We start from the raw sequence: 13,236 nt of genomic DNA, 5'->3' as shown, positions 1-13,236 counted from the left end.
TGACTGTAGGTGGAGTGAAAGAGGTATGTAACTGTAGGTGGAGGTAAAGAGGTATGGACTGTAGGTGGAGATGAAAGAGGTATGTGACTGTAGGTGGAGGAAAGAGGTAATAACTGTAGGTGGAGTGAGAGGTATGTAACTGTAGGTGGAGTGGGAGAGAGGTATGTAACTGTAGGTGGAGTGAGAGGTATGTAACTGTAGGTGGAGGTAAAGAGGTATGTAACTGTAGGTGGAGTGAAAGAGGTATGTAACTGTAGGTAGAGTGAGAGAGGTATGTAACTGTAGGTGGAGTGAAAGAGGTATGTGACTGTAGGTGGAGGTAAAGAGGTATGTGTGGAGGTAAAGAGGTATGTGACTGTAGTGGAGTGAAAGAGGTATGTGACTGTAGGTGGAGTGAGAGGTATGTAACTGTAGGTGGAGGTAAAGAGGTATGTAACTGTAGGTGGAGTGAAAGAGGTATGTGACTGTAGGTGGAGGTAAAGAGGTATGTAACTGTAGGTGGAGTGAAAGAGGTATGTGACTGTAGGTGGAGGTAAAGAGGTATGTGACTGTAGGTGGAGTGAAAGAGGTATGTGACTGTAGGTGGAGTGAGAGGTATGTAACTGTAGGTGGAGTGAGAGGTATGTGACTGTAGGTGGAGGTAAAGAGGTATGTGACTGTAGGTGGAGTGAAAGAGGTATGTAACTGTAGGTGGAGTGAAAGAGGTATGTAACTGTAGGTGGAGGTAAAGAGGTATGTAACTGTAGGTGGAGTGAGAGGTATGTAACTGTAGGTGGAGGTAAAGAGGTATGTAACTGTAGGTGGAGTGAAAGAGGTATGTAACTGTAGGTGGAGTGAAAGAGGTATGTAACTGTAGGTGGAGGTAAAGAGGTATGTAACTGTAGGTGGAGTGAGAGGTATGTAACTGTAGGTGGAGTGAAAGAGGTATGTAACTGTAGGTGGAGTGAAAGAGGTATGTAACTGTAGGTGGAGTGAGAGGTATGTAACTGTAGGTGGAGTGAAAGAGGTATGTAACTGTAGGTGGAGTGAGAGGTATGTAACTGTAGGTGGAGGTAAAGAGGTATGTGACTGTAGGTGGAGTGAGAGGTATGTAACTGTAGGTGGAGTGAAAGAGGTATGTAACTGTAGGTGGAGGAGAGGTATGTAACTGTAGGTGGAGGTAAAGAGGTATGTGACTGTAGGTGTGAGTGAAGAGGTATGTGACTATGGTGGAGAAAGGAAGGTATGTAAGTAGGTGGTGAAAAGATATGTGACTATGTAGTAAGGTAAAAAGAGGTATGTGACTGTAGGTGGAGGTAAAGAGGTATGTGACTGTAGGTGGAGGTAAAGAGGTATGTGACTGTAGGTGGAGTGAAAGAGGTATGTGACTGTAGGTGGAGTGAAAAAGGTATGTAACTGTAGGTGGAGGTAAAGAGGTATGTAACTGTAGGTGGAGTGAAAGAGGTATGTGACTGTAGGTGGAGAAAAGAGGTATGTGACTGTAGGTTAGGTAAAGAGGTATGTAACTGTAGGTGGAGTGAAAGAGGTATGTAACTGTAGAGTGGAGGTAAAGAGGTATGTAACTGTAGGTGGAGGTGAAAGAGGTATGTAACTGTAGGTGGAGTGAAAGAGGTATGTAACTGTAGGGGTGGAATTGAGAGGTATGTAACTGTAGGTGGAGTGAGAGGTATGTAACTGTAGGTGGAGTGAAAGAGGTATGTAACTGTAGGTGGAGGTAAAGAGGTATGTAACTGTAGGTGGAGTGAAAGAGGTATGTGACTGTAGGTGGAGTGAGAGGTATGTAACTGTAGGTGGAGTGAAAGAGGTATGTGACTGTAGGTGGAGGTAAAGAGGTATGTGACTGTAGGTGGAGTGAAAGAGGTATGTAACTGTAGGTGGAGTGAAAGAGGTATGTAACTGTAGGTGGAGGTAAAGAGGTATGTGACTGTAGGTGGAGGTAAAGAGGTATGTAACTGTAGGTGGAGGTAAAGAGGTATGTAACTGTAGGTGGAGTGAAAGAGGTATGTGACTGTAGGTGGAGGAAAGAGTATGTAACTGTAGGTGGAGTGAAAGAGGTATGTAACTGTAGGTGGAGGTAAAGAGGTATGTGACTGTAGGTGGAGTGAAAGAGGTATGTGACTGTAGGTGGATGAGGTATGTAACTGTAGGTGGAGTGAAAGAGGTATGTAACTGTAGGTGGAGTGAAAGAGGTATGTGACTGTAGGTGGAGTGAAAGAGGTATGTAACTGTAGGTGGAGGTAAAGAGGTATGTAACTGTAGGTATGTAACTGTAGTGAGGTATGTAACTGTAGGTGGAGTGAAAGAGGTATGTAACTGTAGGTGGAGTGAGAGGTATGTAACTGTAGGTGGAGGTAAAGAGGTATGTAACTGTAGGTGGAGTGAGAGGTATGTAACTGTAGGTGGAGGTAAAGAGGTATGTAACTGTAGGTGGAGTGAAAGAGGTATGTAACTGTAGGTGGAGTGAAAGAGGTATGTAACTGTAGGTGGAGTGAGAGGTATGTAACTGTAGGTGGAGGTAAAGAGGTATGTGACTGTAGGTGGAGTGAAAGAGGTATGTGACTGTAGGTGGAGTGAAAGAGGTATGTAACTGTAGGTGGAGTGAAAGAGGTATGTGACTGTAGGTGGAGTGAAAGAGGTATGTGACTGTAGGTGGAGGTAAAGAGGTATGTGACTGTAGGTGGAGGTAAAGAGGTATGTGACTGTAGGTGGAGTGAAAGAGGTATGTAACTGTAGGTGGAGTGAAAGAGGTATGTAACTGTAGGTGGAGGTAAAGAGGTATGTAACTGTAGGTGGAGTGAAAGAGGTATGTGACTGTAGGTGGAGTGAAAGAGGTATGTGACTGTAGGTGGAGGTAAAGAGGTATGTAACTGTAGGTGGAGGTGAAAGAGGTATGTAACTGTAGGTGGAGGTAAAGAGGTATGTAACTGTAGGTGGAGGTAAAGAGGTATGTAACTGTAGGTGGAGGTGAAAGAGGTATGTAACTGTAGGTGGAGTGAAAGAGGTATGTAACTGTAGGTGGAGTGAGAGGTATGTAACTGTAGGTGGAGTGAGAGGTATGTAACTGTAGGTGGAGTGAAAGAGGTATGTGACTGTAGGTGGAGGTAAAGAGGTATGTAACTGTAGGTGGAGGTAAAGAGGTATGTAACTGTAGGTGGAGTGAGAGGTATGTGACTGTAGGTGGAGTGAAAGAGGTATGTAACTGTAGGTGGAGGTAAAGAGGTATGTAACTGTAGGTGGAGTGAAAGAGGTATGTAACTGTAGGTGGAGTGAAAGAGGTATGTAACTGTAGGTGGAGGTAAAGAGGTATGTGACTGTAGGTGGAGGTAAAGAGGTATGTAACTGTAGGTGGAGGTAAAGAGGTATGTAACTGTAGGTGGAGTGAAAGAGGTATGTGACTGTAGGTGGAGTGAAAGAGGTATGTAACTGTAGGTGGAGGTAAAGAGGTATGTAACTGTAGGTGGAGGTAAAGAGGTATGTGACTGTAGGTGGAGGTAAAGAGGTATGTGACTGTAGGTGGAGTGAAAGAGGTATGTAACTGTAGGTGGAGGTAAAGAGGTATGTGACTGTAGGTGGAGGTAAAGAGGTATGTAACTGTAGGTGGAGGTAAAGAGGTATGTAACTGTAGGTGGAGTGAAAGAGGTATGTGACTGTAGGTGGAGGAAAGAGGTATGTAACTGTAGGTGAGTGAAAGAGGTATGTAACTGTAGGTGGAGGTAAAGAGGTATGTGACTGTAGGTGGAGGTAAAGAGGTATGTGACTGTAGGTGGAGGAAAGAGGTATGTAACTGTAGGTGGAGTGAAAGAGGTATGTAACTGTAGGTGGAGTGAAAGAGGTATGTGACTGTAGGTGGAGTGAAAGAGTGGGGTGGGTGCGGTTCTCTTGGAGGTAGATGCTAGTATAGTGGGGGTGGGTGCGTTCTCTTGGAGGTAGATGCTAGTATAGTGGGGTGGGCAGTTCTCTTGGAGGTAGATGTTAATATAGTGGGGGTGGGTGCAGTTTTCTTGGAGGTAGATGCTAGTATAGTGGGGGTGGGTGCAGTTCTCTTGGAGGTAGATGCTAGTATAGTGGGGGTGGGTGCAGTTTTCTTGGAGGTAGATGCTAGTATAGTGGGGGTGGGTGCGGTTCTCTTGGAGGTAGATGCTAGTATAGTGGGGGTGGGTGCAGTTCTCTTGGAGGTAGATGCTAGTATAGTGGGGGTGGGTGCGGTTCTCTTGGAGGTAGATGCTAGTATAGTGGGGGTGGGTGCGGTTCTCTTGGAGGTAGATGCTAGTATAGTGGGGGTGGGTGCAGTTCTCTTGGAGGTAGATGCTAGTATAGTGGGGGTGGGTGCGGTTCTCTTGGAGGTAGATGCTAGTATAGTGGGGGTGGGTGCGGTTCTCTTGGAGGTAGATGCTAGTATAGTGGGGGTGGGTGCGGTTCTCTTGGAGGTAGATGCTAGTATAGTGGGGGTGGGTGCGGTTCTCTTGGAGGGAGATGCTAGTATCGTGGGGGTGGGTGCGGTTCTCTTACAGGAAGATGAAGACGGAGTGGATCGGCCCGTCAGTTTCTTCTCCCGTAAATTCAACTCGTGTCAGTCAAGGTACTCCACCATTGAACAAGAGACGCTGGCTTTATTGCTAACTATTGCTAGTTTTTTTGAAGAATATGTGGGCTCGAGTGCCTTGCCTATACTGGTCTTCACAGACCATAATCCTTTGGTGTTTTTGAAGCAAATGTACAATCAGAACTGCCGCCTAATGCGGTGGGCTCCGATTGTACAAGGATATAATGTACAGATTCACGATGTGACGGGTTCGGCAAATGTGGTTGCCGACGCTCTATCACGGGTTTAGTAACTGGGGTTGCCGACGCCTATCACGGGTTTAGTAACTGTGGTTGCCGACGCTCTATCACGGGTTTAGTAACTGTGGTAGCCGACGCCTATCACGGGTTTAGTAACTGGGGTTGCTGACGCCTATCACGGGTTTAGTAATTGTGGTTGTCAATGCTCTATCACGGATTTAGTAACTGTGGTTGTCGATGCTCTATCACAGGTTTAGTAACTGGGGTTGCCGACGCTCTATCACGGGTTTAGTAACTGGGGTTGCCGACGCTTTATCACGGGTTTAGTAACTGGGGTTGCCGACGCTCTATCACGGGTTTAGTAACTGGGGTTGCCGATGCTCTATCACGGGTTTAGTAACTGTGGTTGCCGACGCCTATCACGGGTTTAGGAACTGGGGTTGCCGACACTATCACGGGTTTCGTAACTGTGGTTGCCGACGCTCTATCACGGGTTTAGTAACTGGGGATGCGTGTTGGTTTTGTTGTTGCAAACTGGGAGTTTGCAGGTTTTGGGGTGGGCTTGTTACGTTCCCCATTTTCTGTGTCGTTTGGGTATGTGTTTGTATGTGTGTATTTCAGGAAATGGCTTCCTGGATTCTAAGCAGCTGATTGGTCGGCCCATCAACGATTGAGCTCTGAACAAGTCTTGCCATAGTATGTATGGATCAAGCCAATTTGAATCAAACATTTAACTAGGCCACTCACGAACATGCAATGTCATCTTTGGTTAACCATTCCAGTGGAGATTTGTCTTTGTCTTTAAGGTTTTTGTCCTGCTGAAAAGTGAATTTCAACTCCTTGTGTCTGTTGGAAAGACGACAACCAGGTTTTGCCTGTGCTTAGCTGCATTCAGTTTATTTTTATCCTAAAACACTCCCTAGCCCTTCCAATGACAAGCATACCCATAACATGATGCACCCACCAACATGCTTGAAAATATGAAGTGGTACTCAGTGATGTGTTGGATTTGCCCCAAACATAACTTTTTGTCCTGAATACAAAGTGTTAAGTAATACTGCAAAAATGTCGCAAAGAAAATAAGTGCCTTGTTGCAAACAGGATGCATGTTCAGCAATATTTTTTATCTGTACAAGTCTTCCTTTTCACTGTCATTTAGGTTAATATTGTGGAGTAACTACAATGTTTATCCATCCTCTGTTCTAATAGCACAACCATTAAACTCTAACCATTAAAATCACCATTGGCCTCATAGTGAAGTCCCTGGGCAGCTTCCTCCCCGGCAACTGAGGGAGGAAGGATGCCTGTATCTTTGTAATGACTGGGTGTATTGCTACATCATCCAAAGTGTAATTAATAACTTCACCGCGCTCAAAGGGATATTCGGTGCACTTCTTTGCGAGGCTTTAAAAAAACCTCCTGGTCTTTGTGGTTGAATCTGTGCTTGAAAATCACTACTCAATTGAGGGACCTCACAGATAATTGTATATGTAGGGTACAGAGAATGATAGGCATTCAAACACCATGTTAACCACTATTATTGAAAACAGAGTGTCGGCGGCAGCGTAGCCAGTGGTTAGAGTGTTGGACTAGTAACCATACAACTCATGTGATTTGTTAAGCAAAATTAAAAAAAAAATTAAAACATTGATTTGTTAACTCTAGGCTTGCCATAAAGGGGTTGAATACTTATCGACTCAAAACATTTCAGCTTTTCATTTTTTAAATTAATTTCAGAAATGTTCTACAAACAAAATTCCACTTTGACATTATGGAGTAATAGGTATGGATCAGTGACACAAAAACTAAATGTAATCCGTTTTAAATTCAGGCTGTAACACAACAAGATGTGGGAAAAGGGGTGTGAATACTTTCTGAAGGCTCTGTAGCTGCATCCTATCCATTAACCTAAAAAAGACAATTACGCGAAATCACTTTTTATGCCTAATTTCCCCTGTGTCATCCTCATTGCAGTGTGTGTGTGTGTGTGTGTGTGTGTGTGTGTGTGTTCTTCATTACTAAGGCAATCATCGTTAGATGCTACTTAAGGTTGTCAGGTGTCAAATAGTATTTGTTTTCTTTCAAATGACTTGAAAGGTTTTATTGAGCCTGTCTGTTCCAGTTCCCGAAGGACACTTTCACTTTGGGACCATTCCATTGGTCCTATCACATCAGGTAGGCTCAATCCTACACTGAAAGAAAACAAATATTATTTGAACCCAGGTCTGGTTGGTAATTACTGAGGGATGTTAGATGTTGATTATGTGCTACTCCCTCCAACCACTAGGTAGGCTACGGTACTTGAGCCCTGATTTCCCACAGTACATAACAGTGCTGATTCTCCATGATTAGACCCTGATGGTAAAGTAAACAGAGAATGTCATGGGAGTTGGTGAAGAGGGAAACAAGGAGTCTGCTAGTTGTGTTGTATTCTGACTAGTCGACCTGGAATGTGAGGACTGAGGTGGAGCTGTAGCTGGCCTAGTCTCCTGCAGACTGTAGCTGGCCTAGTCCCCTGCAGACTGTAGCTGGCCTAGTCCCCTGCAGACTGTAGCTGGCCTAGTCCCCTGCAGACTGTAGCTGGCCTAGTCTCCTGCAGACTGTAGCTGGCCTAGTCTCCTGCAGACTGTAGCTGGCCTAGTCCCCTGCAGACTGTAGCTGGCCTAGTCTCCTGCAGACTGTAGCTGGCCTAGTCCCCTGCAGACTGTAGCTGGCCTAGTCCCCTGCAGACTGTAGCTGGCCTAGTCCCCTGCAGACTGTAGCTGGCCTAGTCCCCTGCAGACTGTAGCTGGCCTAGTCCCCTGCAGACTGTAGCTGGCCTAGTCCCCTGCAGACTGAAGCTGGCCTAGTCCCCTGCAGACTGTAGCTGGCCTAGTCCCCTGCAGACTGTAGCTGGCCTAGTCTCCTGCAGACTGTAGCTGGCCTAGTCCCCTGCAGACTGTAGCTGGCCTAGTCTCCTGCAGACTGTAGCTGGCCTAGTCCCCTGCAGACTGTAGCTGGCCTAGTCTCCCTGCAGACTGTAGCTGGCCTAGTCCCCTGCAGACTGTAGCTGGCCTAGTCCCCCGCAGACTGTAGCTGGCCTAGTCCCCCGCAGACTGCAGCTGGCCTAGTCCCCTGCAGACTGCAGCTGGCCTAGTCCCCCGCAGACTGCAGCTGGCCTGTAGTCCCCCCTGCAGACTGTAGCTGGCCTAGTCCCCCGCAGACTGCAGCTGGCCTAGTCCCCGCAGACTGAAGCTGGCCTAGTCCCCTGCAGACTGAAGCTGGCCTAGTCCCCTGCAGACTGCAGACCGGAAGCTGGCCTAGTCCCCGCAGACTGTAGCTGGCCTAGTCCCCGCAGACTGTAGCTGGCCTAGTCCCCTGCAGACTGTAGCTGGCCTAGTCCCCTGCAGACTGTAGCTGTCCCCTGCAGACTGAGTCCTAGTCTCCTGCAGACTGTAGCTGGCCTAGTCCCCTCGCAGACTGAAGCTGGCCTAGTCTCCTGCAGACTGTAGCTGGCCTAGTCCCCCTGCAGACTGCAAGCTGGCCTAGTCTCCTGCAGACTGCAGCTGGCCTAGTGCCCCGCAGACTGTAGCTGGCCTAGTGCCCCGCAGACTGTAGCTGGCCTAGTCCCCCGCAGACTGTAGCTGGCCTAGTCCCCGCAGACTGCAGCTGGCCTAGTCTCCGCAGACTGCAGCTGGCCTAGTCCCCGCAGACTGCAGCTGGCCGGGCGAGTCCCCCGCAGACTGCAGCTGGCCTAGTCCCCCGCAGACTGCAGCTGGCCTAGTCCCCGCAGACTGCAGCTGGCCTAGTCCCCGCAGACTGCAGCTGGCCTAGTCCCCCGCAGACTGTAGCTGGCCTAGTCCCCCGCAGACTGCAGCTGGCCTAGTCCCCCGCAGACTGTAGCTGGCCTAGTCCCCCGCAGACTGGCTGGCCTAGTCCCCCGCAGACTGTAGCTGGCCTAGTCCCCGCAGACTGTAGCTGGCCTAGTCCCCCGCAGACTGTAGCTGGCCTAGTCCCCCGCAGACTGTAGCTGGCCTAGTCCCCGCAGACTGTAGCTGGCCTAGTCCCCCGCAGACTGTAGCTGGCCTAGTCCCCCGCAGACTGTAGCTGGCCTAGTCCCCGCAGACTGTAGCTGGCCTAGTCCCCCGCAGACTGTAGCTGGCCTAGTCCCCCGCAGACTGTAGCTGGCCTAGTCCCCTGCAGACCGTAGCTGGCCTAGTCCCCCGCAGACTGTAGCTGGCCTAGTCCCCCGCAGACTGTAGCTGGCCTAGTCCCCCGCAGACTGTAGCTGGCCTAGTCCCCCGCAGACTGTAGCTGGCCTAGTCCCCCGCAGACTGTAGCTGACCTAGTCCCCGCAGACTGTAGCTGGCCTAGTCCCCCGCAGACTGTAGCTGGCCTAGTCCCCCGCAGACTGTAGCTGGCCTAGTCCCCCGCAGACTGTAGCTGGCCTAGTCCCCCGCAGACTGTAGCTGGCCTAGTCCCCCGCAGACTGTAGCTGGCCTAGTCCCCCGCAGACTGTAGCTGGCCTAGTCCCCGCAGACTGTAGCTGGCCTAGTCCCCGCAGACTGTAGCTGGCTTAGTCTCCCGCAGACTGTAGCTGGCCTAGTCTCCCGCAGACTGTAGCTGGCCTAGTCTCCCGAGACTGTAGCTGGCCTAGTCTCCTGCAGACTGTAGCTGGCCTAGTCTCCCCGCAGACTGTAGCTGGCCTAGTCCCCTGCAGACTGTAGCTGGCCTAGTCCCCCGCAGACTGTAGCTGGCCTAGTCTCCTGCAGACTGTAGCTGGCCTAGTCCCCTGCAGACTGTAGCTGGCCTAGTCTCCTGCAGACTGTAGCTGGCCTAGTCTCCTGCAGACTGTAGCTGGCCTAGTGCCCTGCAGACTGTAGCTGGCCTAGTGCCCTGCAGACTGTAGCTGGCCTAGTCCCCTGCAGACTGTAGCTGGCCTAGTGCCCTGCAGACTGTAGCTGGCCTAGTCTCCTGCAGACTGTAGCTGGCCTAGTGCCCTGCAGACTGTAGCTGGCCTAGTGCCCTGCAGACTGTAGCTGGCCTAGTCCCCTGCAGACTGTAGCTGGCCTAGTGCCCTGCAGACTGTAGCTGGCCTAGTGCCCTGCAGACTGTAGCTGGCCTAGTGCCCTGCAGACTGTAGCTGGCCTAGTGCCCTGCAGACTGTAGCTGGCCTAGTGCCCTGCAGACTGTAGCTGGCCTAGTGCCCTGCAGACTGTAGCTGGCCTAGTGCCCTGCAGACTGTAGCTGGCCTAGTGCCCTGCAGACTGTAGCTGGCCTAGTCCCCTGCAGACTGTAGCTGGCCTAGTGCCCTGCAGACTGTAGCTGGCCTAGTCCCCTGCAGACTGTAGCTATCCCTCTAGACATGAGTCTTTCAAATCCTTCATTAAACAGAACTTTATTAAAAGACCCAGTGCAGTTCATTTATTTGAGTTTTTCCTGTGTTTTATATATTCCACACAGGTTGGAAAAATACTGTGAAATTGTTAAAATAATTATAATGCCCTTTTAGCACAAGAGCGTTTGAAAAGATCACCTGAAAAATCAGCCTGTTTGGTGAGAGGGAGTTTTGGCCTTCCATGGTGACATCACTATGGGGTAAATGAGTTAATAGACCAATAAGAAAAGACAGTTCAAAACCTCAGCCAATAACAGTTAGTTTTCCCAACTCAAAACACTCCCACACAGCCCGAGCAAAATTCTTGCTTGTGAAATTTCTCTTGCTAAGAAGCTATTAAATACTTAATTGTTACCCAGAAATGATTAGACATCGAGATCAAAACATCTGCATTGGATCTTCAAACCAAATGGATGAGATCAAACTTCCATTGTCGGAGTTTAAAAGGGCTTCAATGTAGGGGTGAACCCCATAGAAATAGTATTATTAGAACAGCTATCTTCAACTGAGAGGCTAATTACCCAATCTAGTAATTCTATTTGTATGGTTAATCCTGTGTGTCTCATAGCTTCAGAATGTAGTGAAACTGAGGCGAACCATGTAGGGCAGCTGGCAGGGCAGAGAGACGAGCCCAGAGCAGAGCAGAGAAGAGCTCTGAACTCTTCACCTGAGCAGGGGGATATACTGGGAAATGAAGCCCAGCATTTCACTGAGCATCGTAAATTACACACATTGCTTCCCAAATGACACCCTATACCCTATAGTGCACTACTTTCAACCTGAGCCTATGGCACCCTATGGGCCCTGGTTAAAAGTAGGGCACTGTATAGGGAATAGGGTGTTATTTGAGACATAACCACAGGCTCTGTGCTGGCTTCTAAAGTCTAATAAATAAAACTAAAACATGGCGTGTCACTTTAGTTGATAATAAATAACAGCAGAGTCCATCTTCTGAGAACATGTGAAACTCTACCTCGTCAAAGAGCACCTTGAATAATCCCACAGCATTTTTCATGAACTTGACCGTTTCCCCTCCTCTTACTAGCTCCGACTCTGCTGAAAGCTACTTTACTGAGGAAACATGTATTTACTACGACTGAGATATGTGGATGGAAATGCCACCATTGTAATAAGTATATTCTTATCCTTCTACAGAGGAGGGAGTTGGGGAGGAGAGGAAGACATGGATGGAAGAGGGATGGAAGGAGGAGAAAAAAGGGAGAGAAATGTGGGACAGAATAGAGCTTGGAGAGGGAGAGAAGAGAGAGAGGAGAGGGAGAACCTGGGGATGAGGAGAAAAGAGGAGGGAGAGAAGAGAGGGAGAACCTAGGGAGGAGGAGAAGAAGAAAGAAGAGATGTGGGAGCGAGGGCAGGAGAGAGTTGGGAGGAGGGAAAGAAAGAAGAGAGAAAGAGATGGAGTGTGAGGCGTGTGTGAGTGGGAGGAAGGGAGAGTGACGGGATGATTAGACCAAGCCGAGGAGGGGAATGAGTGTGTGGGGGTGGAGGAGCCACAGTCTCCTTTGGCACAGGGAATACACACACACACACACTATATAGTCACACACACACACACACACACACACACACACACACACACACACACGTCAAAGTCACATTATTCTATGATTTATGATGTTTTAGCTGAGGACTATAGTTTTTATGATGATATAATGTTAATGTAATGAAACCTGTATGGAATCAACCTGTGGAATATCTGATGTTCTGATAATAAAATGGCATGACAGAACATTATCTCTCAAAGACAAAAACACACTTTAAGCATAATGACAGAACATTATCTCTGAAAGCAGTTTAAGTACATGCTTCAAGCATAATGAGAGAGACAGAGAGAGAGACAGAGAGAGAGAGAGACAGACAGAGAGAGAGAGACAGAGAGAGAGAGAGACAGAGAGAGAAAGGATGACAGTAAAGCTGCCTCGTCTCAGATGTGTAGGTGGAACCATTTACAGTTAGTCTCATAATGAACCCAACGGCTTTAACAGACTAACAGCCACTAAACACACACTGAAAAATACAGATCACCCCCAGGCAGTCGACGTACCACAGCGTAACACACACATACACACCTGGACACACACCAGCCACAGACACTCCAGAGAGAGAGTGAAGAAAAAACATGCTGTTACAGGTCTTGTTGATGCTCTACTCCCCTGTAGCAGTGGAACAGGAAACACCTAGCATGAGGAGCCTCACCTCTGACTGTGGGTGTCTCCCTAGAGAGAGAGAGCTACAACAACAGGGGAAAGTGGGTGTGGTCTACCTAGAGAGGGAGGGAAAGATACAACTACAGGAGTAAATGGGTGTGGTCTACCTAGAGAGGGAGGGAAAGATACAACTACAGGAGAAAGTGGGTGTGGTCTACCTAGAGAGGGAGGGAGAGATACAACTACAGGAGAAAGTGGGTGTGGTCTACCGAGAGAGAGGGAGAGATACAACTAGAGGGGGAAGTGGGTGTGGTCTACCTAGAGAGGGAGGGAGAGATATAACTACAGGGGGAAAGGGGGAAGTGGGTGTGGTCTACCGAGAGAGGGGGGTGAGGGAGAGATACAACTACAGGAGAAAGCGGGTGTGGTCTACCTAGAGAGAGCTACATTTACAGTGGAAAGTGGGTGTGGTCTACCTAGAGAGAGCTACATTTACAGTGGAAAGTGGGCATGGTCTACCTAGAGAGAGCTACAACTACAGGAGAACGTGGGTGTGGTCTATCCAGAGAGTGAGGGAGAGATTAACTACAGGAGAAAGTGGGTATGGTCTACCTAGAGAGGGAGAGCTACAACTACAGGGCGAAGTGGGTGTGGTCTACCTAGAGAGAGCTACAAAAGTGGGTGTGGTCTACCTAGAGCGGGAGAGCTACAACTACAGGGGAAAGTGGGTGTGGTCTACCTAGAGAGGGAGAGCCACAACTACAGGGGAAAGTGGGTGTGGTCTACCTAGAGAGAGCTACATTTACAGTGGAAAGTGGGTGTGGTCTACCTAGAGAGCTACAACTACAGAAGAAAGTGGGTGTGGTCTACCTAGAGGGAGAGCTACAACTACAGGGGAAAGTGGGTGTGGTC

General features: G+C 48.7%; 1 long non-coding RNA gene across 1 annotated transcript; it reads left to right on the top strand.

The window, feature by feature from the left end:
- The first annotated feature begins 366 nt into the window (after positions 1-366).
- Positions 367-2,212, top strand: LOC127925661 (uncharacterized). The gene is made up of 3 exons (XR_008121876.1): positions 367-442; positions 747-814; positions 2,190-2,212. It is a non-coding gene; the product is annotated as an uncharacterized LOC127925661 (long non-coding RNA).
- Positions 2,213-13,236: the final 11,024 nt, after the last annotated feature.

This window comes from Oncorhynchus keta, unplaced genomic scaffold, assembly GCF_023373465.1.
Source record: "Oncorhynchus keta strain PuntledgeMale-10-30-2019 unplaced genomic scaffold, Oket_V2 Un_contig_6056_pilon_pilon, whole genome shotgun sequence".
Taxonomy (NCBI): Eukaryota; Metazoa; Chordata; class Actinopteri; order Salmoniformes; family Salmonidae; genus Oncorhynchus; species Oncorhynchus keta.
This window is presented reverse-complemented; position numbering and strand designations above follow the sequence as displayed.